The sequence below is a fragment of the Mobula birostris genome, chromosome 4, assembly GCF_030028105.1.
Source record: "Mobula birostris isolate sMobBir1 chromosome 4, sMobBir1.hap1, whole genome shotgun sequence".
Lineage (NCBI taxonomy): Eukaryota > Metazoa > Chordata > Chondrichthyes > Myliobatiformes > Myliobatidae > Mobula > Mobula birostris.
In genome coordinates, this window is record NC_092373.1 from 120048911 (window position 1) to 120070651 (window position 21741).

The window sequence follows — 21741 nt, forward strand, 5'->3', positions numbered from 1 at the left end:
TTTTTAGGTAAGAGGACAAAAGTGGTGCGTAGCGTTCCAGGTGTGGCTGTCCAATATGCTGCAACAAAATCTCCCTAACCTTTAACTCCACCTCCCATAAGACAATAAGGCCATAAGATACAGGAGCAGAAGTAGGCCATTTAGCCCATCAAGCCTGCTCTGCCATTCAATTATGGGCTGATCCAATTCTTCCGGTCATCCCCACTCCCCTGCTTTCTCCCCATACCCTTGGATGCCCTGGCTAATCAAGAACCTATCTATCTCTGCCTTAAATGCACCCAATGACTTGGCCTCCACAGCTGCTCATGGCAACAAATTCCACAGATTCACCACCCTCTGACTAATGTAATTTCTCTGCATCTCTGTTCTAAATGGACATCCTTCAATCCTGAAGTCATGCCCTCTTGTCCTAGACTCCCCTACTATGGGAAATAACTTTGCCATATCTAATCTGTTCAGGCCTTTTAACATTTAGAATGTTTCTATGAGATTCCCCTCATTGTCCTGAACTCCAGGGAATACGGCCCAAGAGCTGCCAGACGTTCCATATATGGTAACCTTTTCATTCTTGCAATCATTCTTGTGAACCTTCTCTGAACCCTCTCCAATATCAGTACAGTCGGCCCTCCTTATCCGCAAGGGATTGGTTCCAAGACCCGTCGCAGATACCAAAAAACGGAGATGCTCAAGTCCCTTATTCAACCTGTCTCAATGCTGTGGACCTTAGGACCCAGCGGAACCCCGGACCTTATTTAACCGGTCTCAGTGAAGTAGACATTAGGACCCAGCGGCAGAACTCTGAATCTGCAGTGTTTCTGTTCACGAAAATAATCACGATCGCGATTTAAAATAAAGTGGAAATAATAAAGCGATTGGGAAGAGTTGAAACACCATCGATCATTGGAAAAGTGTTAGGCTACAGTTGGTCAATGATCGGAACAATTTTAAAGGATAAAGTGAGAAAAGCCCTGCCCCGATTAAAGCTACAATTATTACTAAGCAACGCAGTGGTTTAATTATTGGGTTTTGGGGTTTTGAGTTTTTGATCCTTCACATCAACCCGGTAGGGATGGAGAGCGTGCTCGGGAGCGGTCTGTCAGTGGATCGAACTCGGGAACTTCTGTTCCCGAGCCCGGCGCTGAAACATACGTTTCTTAAGTGTTTTATATGCATAGAAAGGTAAAATATATACTATATACTAAGACAAACGTTTGACTAACTGACGCTAAATAATACTGGATGTACCTGTTCTGACTTACTTAGTAAGAGAACTTTCGGTTCCTTCTCGATCCCGATCCACGATAACCTGCACACATCCTCCCGTATACTTTAAATCATCTCTAGATTACTTATAATACCTAATACAATGTAAATGCTATGTAAAATAGTTGTTACACTGCATTGTTTAGGGAATAACGACAAGAAAAAAAGTCTGTACATGCTCGAACAGCAAATGCTGGAAGAACACTTCCGGGTTTTCTCAATTTGCGGTTGGTTGAATTCGCGTTATGTGGAACTCGCGGATAAGGAGGGCCGACTGTATATCCTTTCTAAAACAAGGAGCCCAAAACTGCAGATAATACTCCAAGTGTCTTAGAGAGCCTCAACATCACATCCCTGCTCTTATATTCTATACCTCTAGAAATGAATGCCAACATTGTATTCGCCTTCTTCGCCACCGACTCAACCTGGAGGTTAACCTTTAGGGTATCCTGCACATGGACTCCCAAGTCCCTTTGCATCTCTGTATTTTCGATTCTCTCCCCATCTTTCTTTCTTTCTTTTTCCAATCTTTTTATTGATTTTAAAAAAGTGCGTATACAAACAGGAGGAGAATATCTCTGGTATATATGTCAATAACAGTACATACAGAAGGTAAAATAAACAATATCAGAATCACACGTAATGTTAGTCTACAAAGTATAAATTTGATATAGAATGTATAATACAGAAAAAAATATAGTTCATTCTCCTCTTATCAATTTATGAAGAAAGGAAGGACTATTAGAAATTTTTATATAAAAAAGAGAAAAAAAACACTATTCTAAACAGAAGAGAAAAAAAAGGACTGGGCAGTCCATCCTGAGAGAAAACCCAAGAAAAGAGAGACTCTCTGATCAAATTCAAGGTTCTGAAAAGATAGCTGGAAGAGGATCAGTACAAAAATCAGATTATATGAAAATATTGAATAAAAAGTCTCCAGATTTCTTCAAATTTAAAGGATGTATCCAGTGTCCGACTTCTTATGTTCTCTAGACTTAAACAGGACATGATAGAGGAAAGCCAATAAAAGGTGGTAGGAGGAGGGTTAGAGTCCCTCTATTTAAGTAAAATGGGTTTCCTAGCCAATAAGATTGAAAAGGTCTCCCCATCTAAATAATAGTCTTTCTGTTTATTTTTCCCACCAAAGTGCATGACCATACACTTCCCATTGTATTTCATTTGTCACTTCTTTGACCATTCCCCTAAACTATCTAAGTTTCTCTGCAGGCTCTCTGTTTCCTCAACACTACCTGCTCCTCCACCTACCTTTGTATCGTCGGCAAATTTCGCCACAAATCCATGAATCCCATAGTCCAAATCATTGACATACATCATAAAAAGCAGCGGTCCCAACACCAATCCCTATGGAACTCCACTGGTAACCGGCAGTCAGCCAGAATAGGATTCCTTTGTTCCCACTCTATGTTTTCTGCTGATCAGCCAATGCTCCACCCATGCTAGTAATTTCCCTGTAATTCCATGGGCCCTTATCTTGCTAAGCAGCCTCATGTGCAGCACCATGTCAAAGGCCTTCTGAAAATCCAAGTACACCACATCTACTGCATTTCTTTTGCCTACCCTGCTTGTAATTTCCTCAAAAATTGCAGTAGGTTAGTCAGGTAGGATTTTCCTTTCAGGAAACCATGCTGGCTTTGGCCTATCTTGACATGTGCCTCCAGGTATTCTGTAATCTCATCCCTAACAATTGATTCCAGCAACTTCCCAATTACTGATGTCAGGCTAACAGGTCTATAGTTTCCTTTCACAATAAAGACCGACATGTCATTCTTAACTACCAGTTGGACCTGGGAACTTGGATCCCTCTGAACACATTTTGACAATCTCCCTCCATTTCAATAAAAGTCTCAGAAAGGCAGCGTCTATTATTAAGGATCTCCAGTACCCAGGGCATGCCCCTTTCTCACTGTTATCATCAGGCAGAAGGTACACAAGCCTGAAGGCACACACTCAGCAATTCAGGAACAGCTTCTTCCCCTCTGCCATCCGATTCCTAAATGGACATTGAATCTTTAGACATTACCTCATTGTTTTTAATATGCAGTATTTCTGTTTTTGCACATTTTTAAAGAATATATTCAATACACATAATTGATTTACTTGTTAATTTATTATTTTTACTTAATTAATTTATTTTTTTTCTCTCTCTGCCAGATTATGTATTGCACTGAACTGCTGCTGCTAAGTTAACAAATTTCATGTCACATGACAGTGATAATAAACCTGATTCTGATTCTGATTTTTAATTCCTTTTATAGAACTGCGTGATTCTCCACAATTAAATTCCACCGACTATGTTTTCATCCATTCAATCTATCTAAATACCACAGCAAAATCAAAATATCTTTATCACCTAATATTATATCATTAGCAAACCTTGAAACCTTATGTTTCTTTCCTTCCTCCAGGTCATTAATGGAACTAGTAAGCAAACAAGGGCCAAGAACTGATTGCCAGGGAACTCCATTAAGTTATACCCCTCTAAGCCCAAAAAGGATCTATTTATTCCAACACTTTGTTTTCAATGTGGCAACCAACTTTCAAGGGTGTGTTATCAGCCTGATTTTCTCCTGTTATTTGTTTATGAGACCTACCAGTCCAAACTCACATGGAAGGTGCACCTGTGTACATTTTAGTCCACAGGTGTATTGGAATTAAACAAAAACTTGTGGTTCCAGGTATATAACATTCTACAGGAGAAGGATAAGAAAATAGCAACACTTATAAAAGACAAGCTACGAACAAAATTGGGGTAGGGATTCGAGGTGGAAGAAAATCCCAATGTGACAATCCTTCATATTATTTCACAATAATGAATTTGTGTGACATGTGATCCACAAACATCGCCTCAGGGCTGAACAAATTGGAAACTCATAAAGCAAAGAAAACAGCATTTCAGAATGACTCATTTGTACAGAACAACTACATGATGGGGAACTAAATAAACTACATTTGTTCATTCAACACACACAAAATGGTGGAGGAACTCAGCAGGCCAGGCAGCACCTATGGAAAAGAGAATTGTCGACGTTTCAAGCTGAGAGCCTTCGTCAGGACTGGAGAAAAAAGATGAGTCAGAGTTAGGTGGGGGGAGGGACGAAGAAACACAAGGTGATGGTGAAACCGGGAAGGGGGGGGGGTGCACGAAGTAGTGAAGTAAAAAGCTGGGAAGTTGATTGGTGAAAGAGGTACTGGAGAAACGGGAATCTGATAGGAGAGCAGCTGTTCATTTGTTCGTTATGCACTGTGTCGTATGACATAGGCCATCACGGTCCTTCTGTGACCATGATTGTCGTTGGCAGTTTTTTTATCTTCAGAAATATTTTGTCATTGCCTTCTTCTGGGCAGTGTCTTTACAAGACGGGTGGCCCCAGCCATCATCAATACTCTTCAGCGATTGTCTGCCCAGCATCAGTGGTTGCATAACTAGGACTTGTGGTGAGCTGCAGGCTAGCAGAGGGAAAGAGAACCTTACACCTCCTTTGGTAGAGATGTACCTCCAGCAATCACTGCTCCCTCGCCACCCACTACCAAGCTACATTACCAAAACAAAACAATCTCTTAAGGAAAAATTACATTTCAGTAGACTCTGGTTCTGAAAAATCTTAATGTAAATTTGGATATTCTTGATTGATAGATCACAACTTCTACTATGGAGAATGCAACAATTTGACATCACCACTAATTGAAGTACAAATTGCCTCAAACAGACATCCTGAAATAATACTTCGACTTTTTAAATGGACAGTATAAGTGTTGTAAATAGGTGCTGCCAAAGTACTTTGGAGAAAGTGTTGTAATCCAAGGGAAGTCAAAGCATAGGTTCTTCCTCTTCTTCTTGTAACATTTAATGGCAGCTGGCGGGTTAACATAAGGTGCATTACCACCACCTACAGAATTGGAGTGTGAAGCAAGGAGACATGAAGTATAACCAACAAATCCACACCCCCCCCCCAAAAAAAATCTCAATTAATATCAAGAAGTCTCTTGCTTTTCGGTAAGTCAAATAGGCACTTACAGTATATACATTATGATGGCAGTGATATCCTAATAAACTTTCCATGTTAAACTGTGTCTGCCCCAAAGATCTCAATTTAGCAATTAGATGTTTCCTTTGCACCTTGTAGGAACTGCATTCAAACAATATATGCTGCACTGTTTCTTGACAAGAGCACTCATTACAGATGCCAATATTGTGCATATTAATTCTGAACAGGGAATTATTCACAAACACTAGACCTAGTATATTCCAAACGCAAACATTTAAGTACAACTTCTTCTTTCCTTTTATGGCAGCAGTCCCCAACCACCGGGTCATGGACTGGTACCGGGCCGCAAGGAAACGATATGAGTCAGCTGCACCTTTCCTCATTCCCTGTCACTCATTGTTGAACTTGAACATAGGGTTGCCAACTGTCCCATATTTTCTGGGACATCCCATACATTGAGCTAAATTGGTTTGTCCCATACGGGACCTCCCTTGTCCCGTATTTCCCCTGCTAAGGTAGAGCGTTCTTATGAAACCTTTCGTGCCGAAATGACATGAAGCGAAGAAGCAATTACCATTAATTTATAAGGGAAAAAATTTTTGAGCTTTCCCAGACCCAAAAAATAACCTAACAAATCATACCAAATAACACATAAAACCGAAAATAAACAACATTAACATATAGTAAAAGCAGGAATGATATGATAAATACACAGCCTATATAAAGTAGAAATAATGTATGTACGGTATAGTCGGGAAGATGATGGCAAAGCCGATATGTGGGGAAAAAATCAGCACTTAGGCGCATGCGCACATCACATGCACACGTCACGCATGCGCCACACAGGGGCCCACGCAAGGCTTCATGGTCATGGTAGTCTTCTTGGGGTAAAGTGTCCCGCGATTTGACTGCTACTTTTGTCCCTTATCTGGGAGTGAGAAAGTTGGCAACCCTAACTGTAAAAGACATGTTGAGGTGAGTTTAACCCTACTTGAACACCCTCCCCCGGTTGGTTGGTCTGCAAGAATATTGTCAATATTAAACCGGTCCACGGTGCAAGAAAGGTTGGGGACCCCTGTTTTATGGTATACCCATCCACCAGTTAAGTTCTCACCATCCTCTGAATTTTATACAAGTGGTGTCCTTCCTTTTCCTTTTCCCAACTTTGTTGCCATAGTGATTGAATAGACTTTTTAATTTTGGCTTTCATCTCCCCCTTATCCAAGGCACCACCATATTTAAATCATTAATTTTAAGTGATTACTTGGTAAGAATGTTCACTTCAACCTCAACATGGGCAGGAACCCATATGAAATGTATACATAGGTCTAGACCTTGCAGTCTCTACAGATGTTGTCCTATCTCAAGAACCTACAATTTGAAGTACCTGTTTTAATACATGTAAAGACTGAAAACAAGTTAGAACACAGAAGTACTTAATCAGCGCGTACTTCTTCACCCCACTCCAAGGCCAAAAGGATAGCAATTACATCAGATGTGTCTGATGTACTGATGTACTGATAATTTGTCTGATAATCTTTCCTTAACGGTCACCTGGAACTTTGGAACAGAAACACCTGTACAACCTCAAAGCATAGGTTGAAAGCAATCTAAAGTTTTATTTATTTTGTGGGATCAAAGAAGCACTTCTGTTGCCACAAAGTAACTTGGCTGGATTATCAGTGAAGTGGAGAATGTTCACAGTGCATATCCCTCTCGATTATTTCTCAAAATGCCTGCTACGTTCTCAAGTGTGTCATTGGAACTGATTTACATATTAAATTAGGCTACTGTCCAGTCACAGGCTCCTTTAAAAATTAAGGCAACTGAAGCGTGAACAACCTCAAGTTCACACCAGCATTTAATTAATACCTATATTACAAAGGTAAAATTGCTGCCAAGTTCTTCCTGATCAATAAATATTCCCAAGTTTAATTGCTGACAACTAATGCCGTTCCAAAACTATATTTACTTCTGAAACTCTCCAGCAGAGAGAAATAAATAATAGACCATTGTGTAAAGAATGTCAGCCTTGCGCGCACATCAAATATGGCTATGCCTGAGGGAGATCTAGGTAGGTCTAATCATACTTAATTCCCAAAATGCCGCCAGAAGGGCGAAGTTTAATAATACATTCTGAATCTCAATAGCCAAGCTTTCTGAGGCAATCAATGTAGCTACTTTCCTCAAGGTACCAGAGGGCAATTCTTCAGAAAATTTAAAAAATTGTATTTAATTACATTTAAAATAACAACATTGTTAAAGTATTGAGACGTTATGTTTTTTTCCCCGAAGGACGATCCACAGATACATCTAATGTGTATAAATCTTGAAATTGGATTCCTCAGTGCCCAACTTTTCTTACATAACTATAACATTTTCCCAACTATCTTTTAATGATCAGCGAAACTGACAGCACCTATCCCTGTTGTAAAACCTGAAAAACTCTATTCCTCAAAGCCTTTTTTTTAAGATGGCTGGCTAATCTGTTTTTGTACAAATACAGTGCCTATAAAAAGTATTCACCCCTCCTCCCCCCCCCTTGGAAGTTTCATGTTTTATTGTTTTGTGACATTGAATCACAGTGGATTTAATTTGGCTTTTTTGTCACTGATCAATAGAAAAAAATTTTTGTGTCAAAGTGAACACAGATCTCTACTAAGTGATCTAAATTATTTACAAATACAAAACACAGAATAGCTGATTGCATAAGTATTTACCCCTTCAGTCAGTATTTAGTAGATGCACCTTTGGCAGCAATTACAACCTTGAGTCTATGTGGATAGGTCTCCATCAGCTTTGCACATCTAGACACTGCAATTTTTCACCATCTTTCTTTACAAAACTGCTCAAGCTCTGTCAGATTGCATGGGGATCATGAGTGAACAGCCCCTTTCAAGTCCAGCCACAAATTCTCAATTGGATTGAGGTCTGGACTCTGTCTTGGCCACTCCAGGATTTTAACTTTGTTGTTTTTAAGCCATTCCTGTGTAGCTTTGGCATTTTGCTTGGGGTTGTTGCTTGCTGAAAAACAAATCTCCCAAGCTGAAGATCTCTTGCAGACTGCATCAGGTTTTCCTCCAGGATTTCCCTGTATTTTGCTGCATTCCTTTTACCCTCTACCTTCCCAAGCCTTCCAGGGCCTGCTGCAGTGAAGCATCCCCGCAACATGATGCAGCCACCACCATGCTTTACAGCAGTGATGGTGTGCTTTTGATGATTTGCAGTGTTTGGCTTACGCTAAACATAATGTTTGGTCTGATGGCCAAAAAGCTCAATTTTGGTTTCATCAGACCATCAACCTTTCTTCCAGCTGAGTTCAGAGCCTCCCATATGCTTTCTGGCAAAGTCTAGCCAAGATTTCATGCGAGTCTTTTCAACAGCAGCTTTGCTTTCTCTTTGCCACTCTTCCATAAAGCTGCGACTGGTGAAGCACCCGGGCATATATGCAATCTCTCCCATCTCAGCCTCTGAAGCTTGTAACTCCTTCAGAGTTGTCATAAGTCTCTTGCTAGCCTCCCTCACCAGTCCTTTTCTTGCATGGTCACTCAGTTTTTGAGAATGGCCTATTCTACGCAGATTTACAGCTGTGCCATATTCTTTCCATTTCTTGATGATTGACTTAACTGTACTCCAAGGGATATTCAGTGACTTGGAGATTTTCTTGTATCTATCTTCTGAATTGTGCTTTTCAATAACCTTTTTTGTGGAGTTTCTTGTGTTCTTTTGTCTTCATGGTGTGGTTCTTGGCAGGGTACTGACTCACAAGCTGTTGGACCTTTCAGATACAGGTGTATTTTTACCACATCAATTGAAACACCTTGACTGCAAAAAACAGATCTCCATCTAATTAATTATGTGACTCCTAAAACCAATTGGCTGCACCAGTGATGATTTGGTGTGTCATATTAAGGGGGGGGGGGGGGGTGAATACTTAGGCAATCAATTATTTTGTGTTTTATATTTAGAATTAATTTAGATCACTTTGTAGAGATCTGTTTTCACTTTGACACAAAAGAGTCTTTTTCTGTTGATCAGTGTCAAAAAAGCCAAATTAAATTCACTGTAATTCAATGTTGTAAAACAATAAAACATGAAAACTTCCAAGGGAGGTGAGCACTTTTTATAGGCACTGTATATTACCCTGAATACTATGATCTCTTACTTCGTATGCCTTCTCAAACTGTCTTCAGGAAATCAAATGCACTACATCAATCGGTCCTCGTTATTCAGCTTAATAGGTTAATCTTCAAAGATCTCTGATAAATTTTTTTCAACCATGATTTCCCTTCCATAAAGTTACATAAATTCTGTATTATTGTATTAAGATGTCAGCATGCCGCTACTGCTGCTACTGTGTGATCCAGAATCTCCGGAGGGGAAGGCCCCGAGTCCTCTGCTTTGCTTGTTGCTCGGTGGCCGGGGCAGGGTCGAAGCGCTCGGCAGAGATGGTACTCGGTGTCGGAGGGATGGTTGGAGGCTCGAAGTTTTCGGACGGACTCAGAGTCGGCTGCGGTCGGGTGCTTCCAATGCATCGGCAAGTTTGCGGCACTTGGAGGTTCATGGCAGGGAGAGTTCCTCCCTTCTACCGTCTGCGTGAGATGTTGGAGCTATTGGGACTTTGAGACTTTTTTTTACCATGCCCATGGTCTGCTCTTATCAAATTATGGTATTGCTTTGCACTGTTGTGACTATATGTTATAATTATGTGTTTTTTTGTCAGTTTTAGTCTTGTTCTGTCTTTTGTTTCTGTGATATCATACTGGAGGAACATTGTATCATTTTTTAATGCATGCATTTCTTAATGACAATAAAGGAGGACTGAATGTCCTCATAATCTAATCTAATCTAATCAGCGCAGTGATGTTGTAATTAAAACTGAGCCACATGGAAGCTGTAACTGGGAAACATAAGCATCTTTATTCACACAGCAAACCTTCAGGAGGGAGTCTGAGGGTCTCACTCTCAAGAACAGTTACTACCCCTCAACCATCAGGCTTGAATAAAAGGGGATAACTATTCGCACTTGCCCCATCATTGAAATGTTCCTGCAGCCAATGATCTCAATTTAAGGACTCTTTATCTCATTATCTCATGCTCGCGTTTTATTGCTGCTTATTTATATTTGCATTTGCAGTTTGTTGTGTTCTGCACTCTGGTTCATCTTTCATTGATCCTGTTATAGTTCTATAGATTTGCAGAGTATGCCTAAAGGAAGATAATTTTCAGGGTTGTATATGGTGACAGGTATGTACTTTGATAATAAATTTACTTTGAACTTTGACACAATGGTTTATATACAATCTAAATAATGCTTTTAAACACTAATTGTATACCATGTTTTACATTCAAAGACAACAATAAATGAAAACAAATAATATAACTTCAATGGCTATAATCACCTACTTTAATATCTTGAATATATTCAGGTAACTTTGCAAATCATGTATTTACAATAGTTGCACATCCCAACTAGCAGAACTTATTTGAATATTCAATGATGGTTTCTGTTCCGAAATCTGAGCACAAACTCTAGACATGCAAAATATATTCTTTTGTTACTGTGTTAGGGATGGTTCCCTGATTATACAACTAGTCAGGATATTAAGTGACAAAACAGATTTGTCCTGAACTGTGCATGAGGTGGCAGGAATATGCCTATAACAATGTGTTAATATAGGGGATGGCCACCCCATGTGTTCCCTGATCGTCTGAAGTTTTCAATTCACATGACCATTCACCATTCATCTGTTTTCTTCTCCTGTGTACTTTCAATGGTACAGAATCAGAATACCCAGCAACAAATATTGGGGTAGCCACAGACTATTAACTGGAAGTTAAATTGTGAGCAGGTTTTACTTCCTGAAGACTGGTCTATTTTCATTTTAATTAATTAATTATTATGCTATCTATAACTTCAGAACTCCAGAATAATCCCTAACAGGTGAGCAGAAAGGTCTGTTTCTATGTGATGGAATTCAATGGCTCACTAATGTTTTGAATGTCCTGTATTATATATTCCAGTATTTTCCCAGTTAAGTGCTGGATGGCTCTCTGCTTTCTGCCCTTCTCCTTTCTTGAATAGGTGCTTTACACTTGCAGTGCTCTCATCTGCTCGGGGCTTCCCAGAATCTAGACAGCCATAGAAGATGTGAATTTGTGCATTCACTACCTTTACATCTATTTCTTTTAATGCCTTTGGTGATGCCAGAAGATCCAGGGCCTCATATATATTAAATACATATTGAATAGTTATTTTAATGAAGAAGTGCAAAAATAGAAATAAAAAAGTAGTGGGATAGTCTTCATGGGTTCAATATCCATTCAGAAATTGGATGACAAAGGGAGAAGAAGCTGATCCTGAGTCATTAAGTGTGTGCCTTCAGGCTTCTGTACCTCCTCCCTGATGATATCAATGAGAACAAGGCATGACCTGGGTGACAGGGGTCCTTAAAGATCGATGCCGCCTTTTTGAGGCATCGATCCTTGAAGGTGTCCTGGATACCATGGAGGCTAGTACCCATGATGGAGCTGACTAAGTTATTGTCTTAAGGTCCCCCAGTTCTTTCTGTTCTCTGAATTTCTACTATTAAAAGAATGCTTTTAGAGCCTTTCACTGTGAACTCAGATACAAAGTCACCACACAATTTTCTTTTTTTCTCATTATTAATTCCCCTGTCTCATCATCAAAAGCATTCATGCTTCCCTTAGCACTCTCTTCCTGTATATTTCTGTGATTCCTTACAAGATAGAAAAAAACCGATTCACCCCACTGAGTCTCTATACTAGCTCACAAAGCAATCCCGACAATCCAATCCCCAACTGATGTTCCTTATAACTTATTTTCCCCACATTTCCATCAAGTTTTCTGCTCACCTAAACACTGAAACAAGTTACAAAGGCTGATTAGCTTACCCACCCACACAGCCTCCAGGTGTGAGAGGAAGCTGGAGAACCTTGGGAGGAAACTCATAAGGTCACAGGCACAGGAAAGAGACGTGCAAACTCCACAGAGACAGCACCAAAGGTCAGAACTTGACTCAGGTGGCTGGAGATATGAGACAGAAGCTCTACTGGTTGTGCCCTGTGATGTCCCTTAAATACTTGTGTAAGATCATAATGTCTGTTTCTGTATTCTTGTTTCCCCAAATTGATCTTCTGCCTCTCCTTTCAGTTTGATTTTAGTGTACAAAATCTATAACACAACTGTTGTAGTGAAGGGGATGTTTAACGGTTAACATTATAAACACAATTACAAAACATAATCAAAGAATATAGGTCACACAGCACCTGTGAAAAGGGAGAGAGCAATAAAGTTTCAGTTATTATGAGAGGTCATTGGGTTGAAATGTTAACAGTCTTTCTATAGGTGCTGCCTGATTGAGTATGTTAGGCATTTACTGTTTCCATTTCAGGTTTCCAGTTTTTCCTGTTTTATTTTCTTAAACCCAAGCCACATACACCAACCTTGAGGTCATCTCAGCAATTTGTCAAATATTTGGAGCCATCCAAGTTTAATACCTATCTACTTAGCTTCATGGAACATGGGACTGAAAGAAAATGAAACATTCAGATTCAGCAGGTGAGTGCCTTAGCAACGGCGCTTTAGGATTAGAAAGGAAAGGAATATTTTATCCATCCTTTGAGGGAAAACATCTGCTTTGAACTCTACCTCCTTACGATTTGCCTATTAATTAATTCCATATCTCTACTGCATATCCTTTCCCTCCTCCCATCCATCATTTTCTTGTTCTTTGAGCTGTCTTTTCTGGCTGACATGCTCCAAGACTTTTCCCCCAGTCACAGTTCTCAGAAGCTGGGGACCATCCCCTGTGCTCTCCAAATGTTGTCTTGAGCTTCAATCTTCCCCATCCTGCAGCTGACCTGACTGAGAGCTTGTAGCATAGGAAACTGTGTCAAACATGTCTAATGCAAACCTGCTGTTAATGTTCAATTGCACTGTTCTTTGTTATTAATAGATAACCACCTTGCCACCTCCTCCACTCTCTGCTCCTTTCTCCCATGAGCGTTGAGGCCAGGGACTTTGTCTATTTTGCCTTTCATCTCCATGAATCACTCAGTGTGTAGTTAATAAATCAATAACATTGCATGGAGTTAATTATTAACAGAATTGTTAATACTGGTAACAGAGATAATAACTAAGGCAAGAACAGGTCACTAATTTCTCACCGTACAAATAAAGTTCAAAGTTGAGTGGAGGAGGGGTATGGGTATTCATGAAGTGGTCATTAATGGGAGTCACAGGCCAACACTGCACAGGAAGCTGTTTAACCCACATTGTATATAAGACTATAAGACCATAACATATAGAAGCAAAATTAGGCCACTTGGCCCATCAGGTCTGCTCTGCCGTTTCATCTTGGTTGATCCATTTTCCCTCTCGGCCCCAATCTCCTGCCTTCTCCCCGTATCCCTTCGTGCCTGACTAATCAAGAATCTATCAACCTCTGCCTTACGTATACCCAAAGCCTTGGCCTCCACAGCTGCATGTGGCAACGAATTCCACAGATTCATCACTCCCTGGTTAAAGAAGCTTCTCCTCATCTCTACTCTAAAGGGCTGTCCATCTATTCCGAGGCTGTGCCCTCTAGACCTAGATTCCCCCGTGATAGGAATCATGCACTCCAAATCCACTCTATCGAGGCCTTTCACCATTCAATAGGTTTCAATGAGGTCACCCCTCATTCTTCTGAATTCCAGTAAGTAGAGGCCCAGAGCCATCAAACGCTCCTCAAATGACAAGCCTTTCAATTCCGATACATGTGCAGCTAGGCTCATTCGCTTCACAGCTCTTGGTCCACAGAACAGTAGGCTACAGCACATCAATTCCAAGCACTTGTACTTCTGAAATTGGTTTCAGGTTTTCTTCCCCCCACCTTCCATACTGTGAGGGTTGTAGGGGAAAGTATAGTGAGGGCTAATAACTAGTAACTAGGGATGTGGATTGCGCTAAATGTGGTGACAGGGGACCACAGACAAGTTTCAGGAACTTCACTAATTATTTTATAGCATTGTAATAAAAAAATGGAGCTGCTGTTGGACCTGTGGATAATCATCAAATTCTGTAGTCAGGGCCTAGTTTGTTACTCAGTTAAGCCTGCAGCCCCATTCTGTTATCAAAATGTGGTTTTACTGGTAATGTCACCACCTGAGAAGGTAAAAGCTCGGACAAATTCATGTTCAGGTAGATCAGCTTTAACTTCTCTCCTGGTGCACACCCATTCCATTGTATTGATTAATGGCCCATTATTTCCAATGCCATCTCTGTGTCGCCTACAATGAGTTTCACACCTCCAGCACGATGAACGGGAGCAAGTGTATGCCTCTCAAACCCCTTTCGCTGGTCATTGAGATCACTAGCTTAAATGGAGAGATGCAACAAAGGGATGAGGATGCCCTCATATATAGGAACAGAAGAAGTGCATAATTAAAGTCAGCTGAAATATTTGTAGGTATGGCTGAAGAGATGGAAGGTGGAACAGATAGGAGTGCCCTGCTACGTTAGTACAGGAACTTGGAGGAACCACACCTGGACTACTGCATATGGTTTTTGGTTTCTGCTTATGGGTGGATACATGTGCACTGGAGACAATAGGTTGATCCCTGGATGAAGAGACCACACTGCTTGATCATGTAGATTGGCAAAAAGGTTGGCATGGATGTACGGGGCCAAAGATCATGTTTCTTATATACGAGTCCAGAGGTTATGTGCAGTCTCTTCTATTTTTTACCAACCCAGCTTGAATGCTGCTTGAAGAGCATTAGGGCATACAGAGATGGAAAGAAGACAGATACCAAGGTAATATATATAGCTGAATAGTTTCTATGGAATGCAAATAGACTTAATTCATAAAATTGCCTCAGTATATTTAATATGTGTTGGCTTTTACCTTTGTATTGGGGCTGAGAGAATACAATGATAATCAGATGGAAGGGAAGAGATGGGACCGAATCAGAATCAGAATCAGATGACTTTTTCCAATCCTGTCCAGCGGCCCCTCCATGCCAGATGGTGATGATTAGTGATGCATTGGGGCTGAGGTATCTGTGATTTGTATTTGAATTAGTTTTTCACGTACACCTGAGGGAGCAAGGGAACTTTTGGCTGGCCGCTCATTTTGCCTCCTCCTCCTGAGACCCCTGTTCTTTAACACCTTGCCCTTTATTAGTGGCCAAGGCTATTTCCAAGACAGTTAGATAATACAATGTGCAGAGTCTATTAGATCCACTCATCTACTGGGCTTCCCTAGCATGGTCCGAGCAAGAAAATTGTTCCTATAGTAGTGTAACTCCCATTATGCCCACTCTGCACAGTGTGTGTTGTAAATTGAAGTCGTGAGCAATGCTGTTGGCTGAGGACATTTCTCCTTATGTGGCCAATCTTTGCTTACTGCAGTTGTTGATATGCAGCTGGCATTACTGTACAATTGTTGTCATGGCTACCTGTCACGGGTCTGTGAAGCTTCTTGCAGTCACACACCAGATGTACATTGAGGGAGTGAAATTCCTTTAGACTGGAGTAAACGACAGAGTTGACATATGGCTCATGCAAAGCCACTGGCATGCAGCTGACACCACTCAAAACTAGGCAGCGGCTCAAAACCCATTCCGACCCACCGGCTTGTTCTGCCTATTTTATCTTGCTGGCAGGAAATTAAGGAATCATGTTGCATTCTTTTGCATAGAGGGCTCCATGCATTGGTGCAACTGCAGCCTGTAAAAGGAGTTTCGGAGGATCCAGATGCCATCATGAACACAAAGTTATGTTTTGTAACTTCAAAACATAAACTAGTTGAAGGAAGATGCGGGAAGTCCAAAATACAGGTGTAACTTCATCTTTACTTTAAGCAAGGTGTCACATGATGACGTATACATTTAACATATTTTACATATAACCCAAAATTAATTATTTAAGTGAACAAAAATGCTTAATCAAGCTATATATATATAGATATAGATAGGGTGGTGAAGAAAGCTTTTGGTATGCTGGCCTTTATTAATCAGAGCATTGAGTATAGGAGTTGGGGTATAATGTTCAAATTGTATGAGGCATTGGTGAGGCCAAATTTGGAGTACAGTATTGTGTACAATTCTGGTCACTGAATTATAGGAAAGATGTCAATAAAATTGAGAGAGTACAGAGGAGATTTACTAGAATGTTGCCTGGGTTTCATCTCCTAAGTTACAGAGAAAGGTTGAACAAGTTAGATCTTTATTATTTGGAGCGTAGAAGGTTGAGGGGGGACTTGATAGAGGCACAGGTATCCCCTGCTTTTCGAACGTTCACTTTACGAAACCTCACTGTTACAAAAGACTTACATTAGTACCCTGTTTTCACTTTCAGAAGGTTTTTTCACTGTTACGAAAAAAAATCAGCGCGCGATAAAAGGCAGCGTGCGCCCCGAGCAGCCGCTCTCCCCCAGATTCGGAACAGCATTCTCGCCGGCATTGCTTAAACATGTGCCTGTGAGCAGCCGTTTGCAAGATGAGTTCTAAGGTATCGGAAAAGCCTAAAAGAGTTCGTAAGGGTGTTACACTTAGCGTAAAACTAGACATAATTAAGCGTTTCGATCGTGGTGAACGAAGTAAGGACAAAGTGAGTTTGGCTTGTGGAAGCTGACGAAGATGATGTTGAAGAGGTTTTGGCATCACATGACCAAGAAATGATAGATGAAGAGCTGATGCAATCGGAAGAAAAAAGGATAACAATCGAAATCGAATGCAGTAGCGAAATGAACGTGAAGCAACTGCGTGAGATTTTCGCTGCAATGATAAAGTACGATTTTAATTTTGAAAGGGTATGCAGGTTTAGGGGATATTTGCAAGATGGTTTGAGTCCTTAAAAAGAACTGTATGATAGAAAAATGCGCGAGGCTCAGCAGTCAAGCAAGCCTTCCACATCAGCCACAGCAGACAACGAACCTCGACCTTCGACATCGAAGCGGGCAGTCATAGGAGAAGATGAGCCGCCTGCTCTAATGGAAACAGACGACGTGATGACACCCCAGTGTCCCACCACCCCAACACCCAAGCCACGGACAGATACCAATTCGCGGAGAATGCAGCGGTAGCCAGGAGGCACACAGCACATCTTTAAGATAAAAGCCGAAATAAACATGCTAATTAATTAGGTGCCGCCCGACACGTAATTGTCGGCCCAGATCAGAGACGACGCAATTGGAAATCGGCACTGATCTGGGCCGACAATTATGTGCCGGATGGCACCTAATTAATTAGCATATTTGTTTCGGCTTTTTTCTTAAAGATGTGCTGTGTGCCTCCTGGCTACCGCTGCACCCCTGCATGCTTCACGGTTCAGTATCGGTCGGCGGCCTGGAGGGTGGGGGCAACTGCACCACCCAACCTGCGACGACTCAGCCTAACACACCATCATCAGTGTGTTCGGTGCTGTCCCGATTCTGGTAAGTGATACTACACTGTACATACATTATTTCTACTTTATATCGGCTGTGTAATTTTACGTGTTATTTGGTATGATTTAGCAACTTCATAGCTTAAAGGTTACTGGAGAGCGCTTGCGCCGTGTTTTTGCCAACAGCGCTTGCGTGAGATTTTCTGCCAACGGCGCTTGCGTGAGATTTTCGCTACGGAGAACACTGCAGTAATGATTGTGGAAAAGTATTTCTACTTTATATAGGCTGTGTATTTATCATATCATTCCTGCTTTTACTATATGTTACTGTTATTTTAGGTTTTATGTGTTATTTGGCATGATTTGGTAGGTTATTTTTGGGTCTGCGAACGCTCACAAAATTTTCCCATATAGATAAATGGTAAATGCTTCTTCGCTTTACGAAATTTCAATTTATGAACCATTTCATAGGAACGCTCTACCTTTGGATGGCAGGGGAAACCTGTATTTAAAATTATGAGGGGGATAGATAGAGTTGACGTGGATAGGCTTTTTCCATTGAGAGTGGGGGAGATTCAAACAAGAGGACATGAGTTGAGAGTTAAAGGGCAAAAGTTTAGGGGTAACACAAGGGGGAACTTTTTTACTCAGAGAGTGGTAGCTGTGTGGAACGAGCTTCCAGCAGAAGTGGTTGAGGCAGGTTTGATGTTGTCATTTAAAGTTAAATTGGATAGATATATGGACAGGAAAGGAATGGAGGGTTATGGGCTGAGTGCAGGTCGGTGGGACTAGGTGAGAGTAAGAGTTCAGCACGGACTAGAAGGACCGAGATGGCCTGTTTCCGAGCTGTAATTGTTATATGGTTATATATCTGCAAGATTGCTTAAATATTATTGAAAAATTAAATACATGACAGGTAAGATTAGCATTAACTGGATGCTTGATGATCAGAGCAGCTGCAGTGGGTTGAAGTAAATGGCTCCATGCTCTGTGACTCTATGGCTCCATGGCAATGCATAAAATTGTAATTAAAGTCAAATGGTACTACAATAAAAACAACAAATTAGCTGATGCGAGGGTAGAAATCATTTGCGTAAGCTGTGCAGTGTTAAGTAAGCATGGATTTTCTGAATGTCAGGGGTGCTATCAAGTCATTTTTCACATTGGAGAGTATCATGTTCTGTCACCTCTGTGGCAAGAGCTAATTGAATGCAGATGACACTGAAGTTGGTGTTATTGCAGACAGTGCAGAAGGCTGCTGTGGGTTACAACGGGATATAGACAGGAGGCTGAGCTGGGTGGAGAAGAGGCAGATAGAAGTCAATCCACAAAAGTGTGAAGTGATACACTTCGGAAGATTGAGCTTGAAGGTGGAGTACAAGGTTAATGGCAGGGTTCGCTGCAGTGTGGGGGAACAGAGTGATACTGGGGTCCCAGTTCAGAGATCCATCAAAGTTGCCACGCAAGCTGATAGGGTAGAAATGAAGGCATGCATGCTGGCCTTCATTAGTCTGAGGACTGAGCTCAAGAGATGTGAGGTGAAGTTGCATCTCCTCACTGTAAGGTAATGAAGCTGATGCAATAGGGTCACTTAAGAGACTCTAAGGAAGGCACATGGATGTAAGAAAAATGGATGCTTATGATCTACGTATGAGGGAAGGGTCAGACCGATTGTGGAGAAGGTTTAGGCTGGCACACTATTGTGAGTCGAGTGATCTGTACTGTGCTGTACTGCTATGTTCCATGTTAAACGTGCACTACTTGCTTATCAAAGTGTCTACCTTAATGCTTCATATCAAAGCTCACCAAGGTGAAATTTTGGAAGCCATAGGGTTCTTGTAATCTTAAATAAACAACACTACAAAAGCCTAATTTGCCCAAATGTGCCCCTGGTGCACTGTAACAACAGTGGCGGCGACACTTCAGTGCTCTCATCAGGATGGTTTCATAACGGTTGAAAGTCACGAGGAGTGGTGGGGAAGATGCTGGAGTCAATTATAAAAGAAGAAGTAGTGGCATATTTGGATAGCAGTGGCAGGATAGGTCCGAGTCAGCATGGATTTACGAAGGTATCTACATGCTTGACTAATCTTCTGGATTTTTTGAGGATGTAACTATGAAAATGGACATGGGAAAGTCAGTGGATGTAGTGTACCTGGACTTTCAGAAAGCCTTTGATAAGGTCCCACATAGGAGATTAGTGGGCAAAATTGGAGTACATGGTATTGGGGGTAGGGTACTGACATGGATAGAAAATTGGTTGGCAGACAGGAAACAAAGAGTAGGGATTAACGGGTCCCTTTCAGAATGGCAAGCAGTGGGGTACTGCAAGGCTTGGTGCTGGGACCGCAGCTGTTTACAATATACATTAATGATTTAGATGAAGGGATTAAAAGTAACATTAGCAAACTTGCAGATGACACAAAGCTGGGTGGCAGTGTGAAATGTGAGGAGGATGTTATGAGAATGCAGGGTGACTTGGACAGGCTGGGTGAGTGGGCAAATGCAGTTTAATGTGGATAAATGTGAGGTTATCCACTTTGGTGGCAAGAACAGGAAGGCAGATTACTATCTGAATGCTGTCGTTAGGAAAAAGGGAAGTACAACGAGATCTAGGTATCCTTGTTCATCAGTCACTGAAAGTAAGCAGGCAGGTACAGCAGGCAGTGAAGAAAGCTAATGGCATGTTGGCCTTCATAACAAGGGGAGTTGAGTATAGGAGCAAAGAGGTCCTTCTGCAGTTGTACAGGGCCCTGGTGAGACCACACCTGGAGTATTGTGTACAGTTTTGGTCTCCAAATTTGAGGAGGGACATTCTTACTATTGAGGGAGTGCAGCGTAGGTTCACAAGGTTAACTCCCAGGATGGTGGGACTGTCATATGTTGAAAGATTGGAGTGACTGGGCTTGTATACACTGGAATTTAGAAGGATGAGAGGAGATCTGATTGAAACATATAAGGTTATTCAGGGATTGGACATGCTAGAGGCAGGAAACATGTTCCCTATGTTGGGGGAGTCCAGAACCAGAGGCCACAGTTTAAGAATAAGGGGTAGGCCATTTAGAATGGAGTTGAGGAAAAACTTTTTCACACAGAGAGTTGTCGATCTGTGGAATGCTCTGCCTCGGAAGGCAGTGGAGGCCAATTCTCTGGATGCTTTCAGGAAAGAATTAGATAGAGCTCTTAAAGTTAGTGAAGGGATATGGGGAGAAGGCAGGAACAGGGTACTGATTGTGAATGATCAGCCATGATCACTGTAAATGGCGGTGCTGGCTCAGAGGGCTGAATGGCCTACTCCTGCACCTATTGTCTATTGTCTATTGTCTATACACAACATGAAAAAGGCCCTTTGACCCAATACCAAACATGATTCACAATTGCCTACATCTGATCCATATCACTCTAAATATTTTCTACTCATGTACCTGTCCAAGTACCTTTTGAATATTGGTCATGTTCCTGCTTTAACTTCTTGTCTGGCAGTTCATTACATACACCCACCAGTCTCTGCATAAAAGGTCTCCTGTAAATCTTACCCCTCTCACCTCGAACTCATGTCCTTTTTCCCTGGGAAAGAGGATATGTGCATTCACACTATTTATGCTTCCAATGAATTTATCACAGCTCTAAAAAACTACTCCTCCCCTCAATCTCCTGTACTGCAATGAATAATTTTTTTTAAGTCCCAGCAACATCCTTGTCAATCTACTCTGAAAATGTTAAGGAAAAGTACCTAAATGATGATTGGGTAGGAATTGAGAAAAGCCGACTGTTGGAGCAAGCAGTAGCAGGGCACTCCCCCTGCAGCTAAATGCTGGAGCTCGCGGCGTCACCGATTCTAGATCGTGGGCCTCATCTCCATGGAGCTGCAGCTGGAAAGTGGCAGAAGTCAGATAAGAACAGATGCTGTGGGATGAAAAAGCATTAAGGACGGGAATGCTGGCAGGAGGTTTGAGAACAGGGAAACTTGAGGCTGCGATTCAGAGGTTTGGAGACAAGGCAAATGTGTGGGCAGGGTGGTTGGAGGTCAGCTTTGGGGAAAGATTGCGAGCACTGCTTGGCTGGTCATTTACCTAA

General features: G+C 41.4%; 1 protein-coding gene across 1 annotated transcript in view; it reads right to left on the reverse strand.

Moving 5' to 3' along the window:
* The window catches only part of pdgfc (platelet derived growth factor c), a 298488-nt gene that overhangs the window by 72094 nt on the left and 204653 nt on the right, over positions 1-21741 (reverse strand). The window lies entirely within an intron of this gene.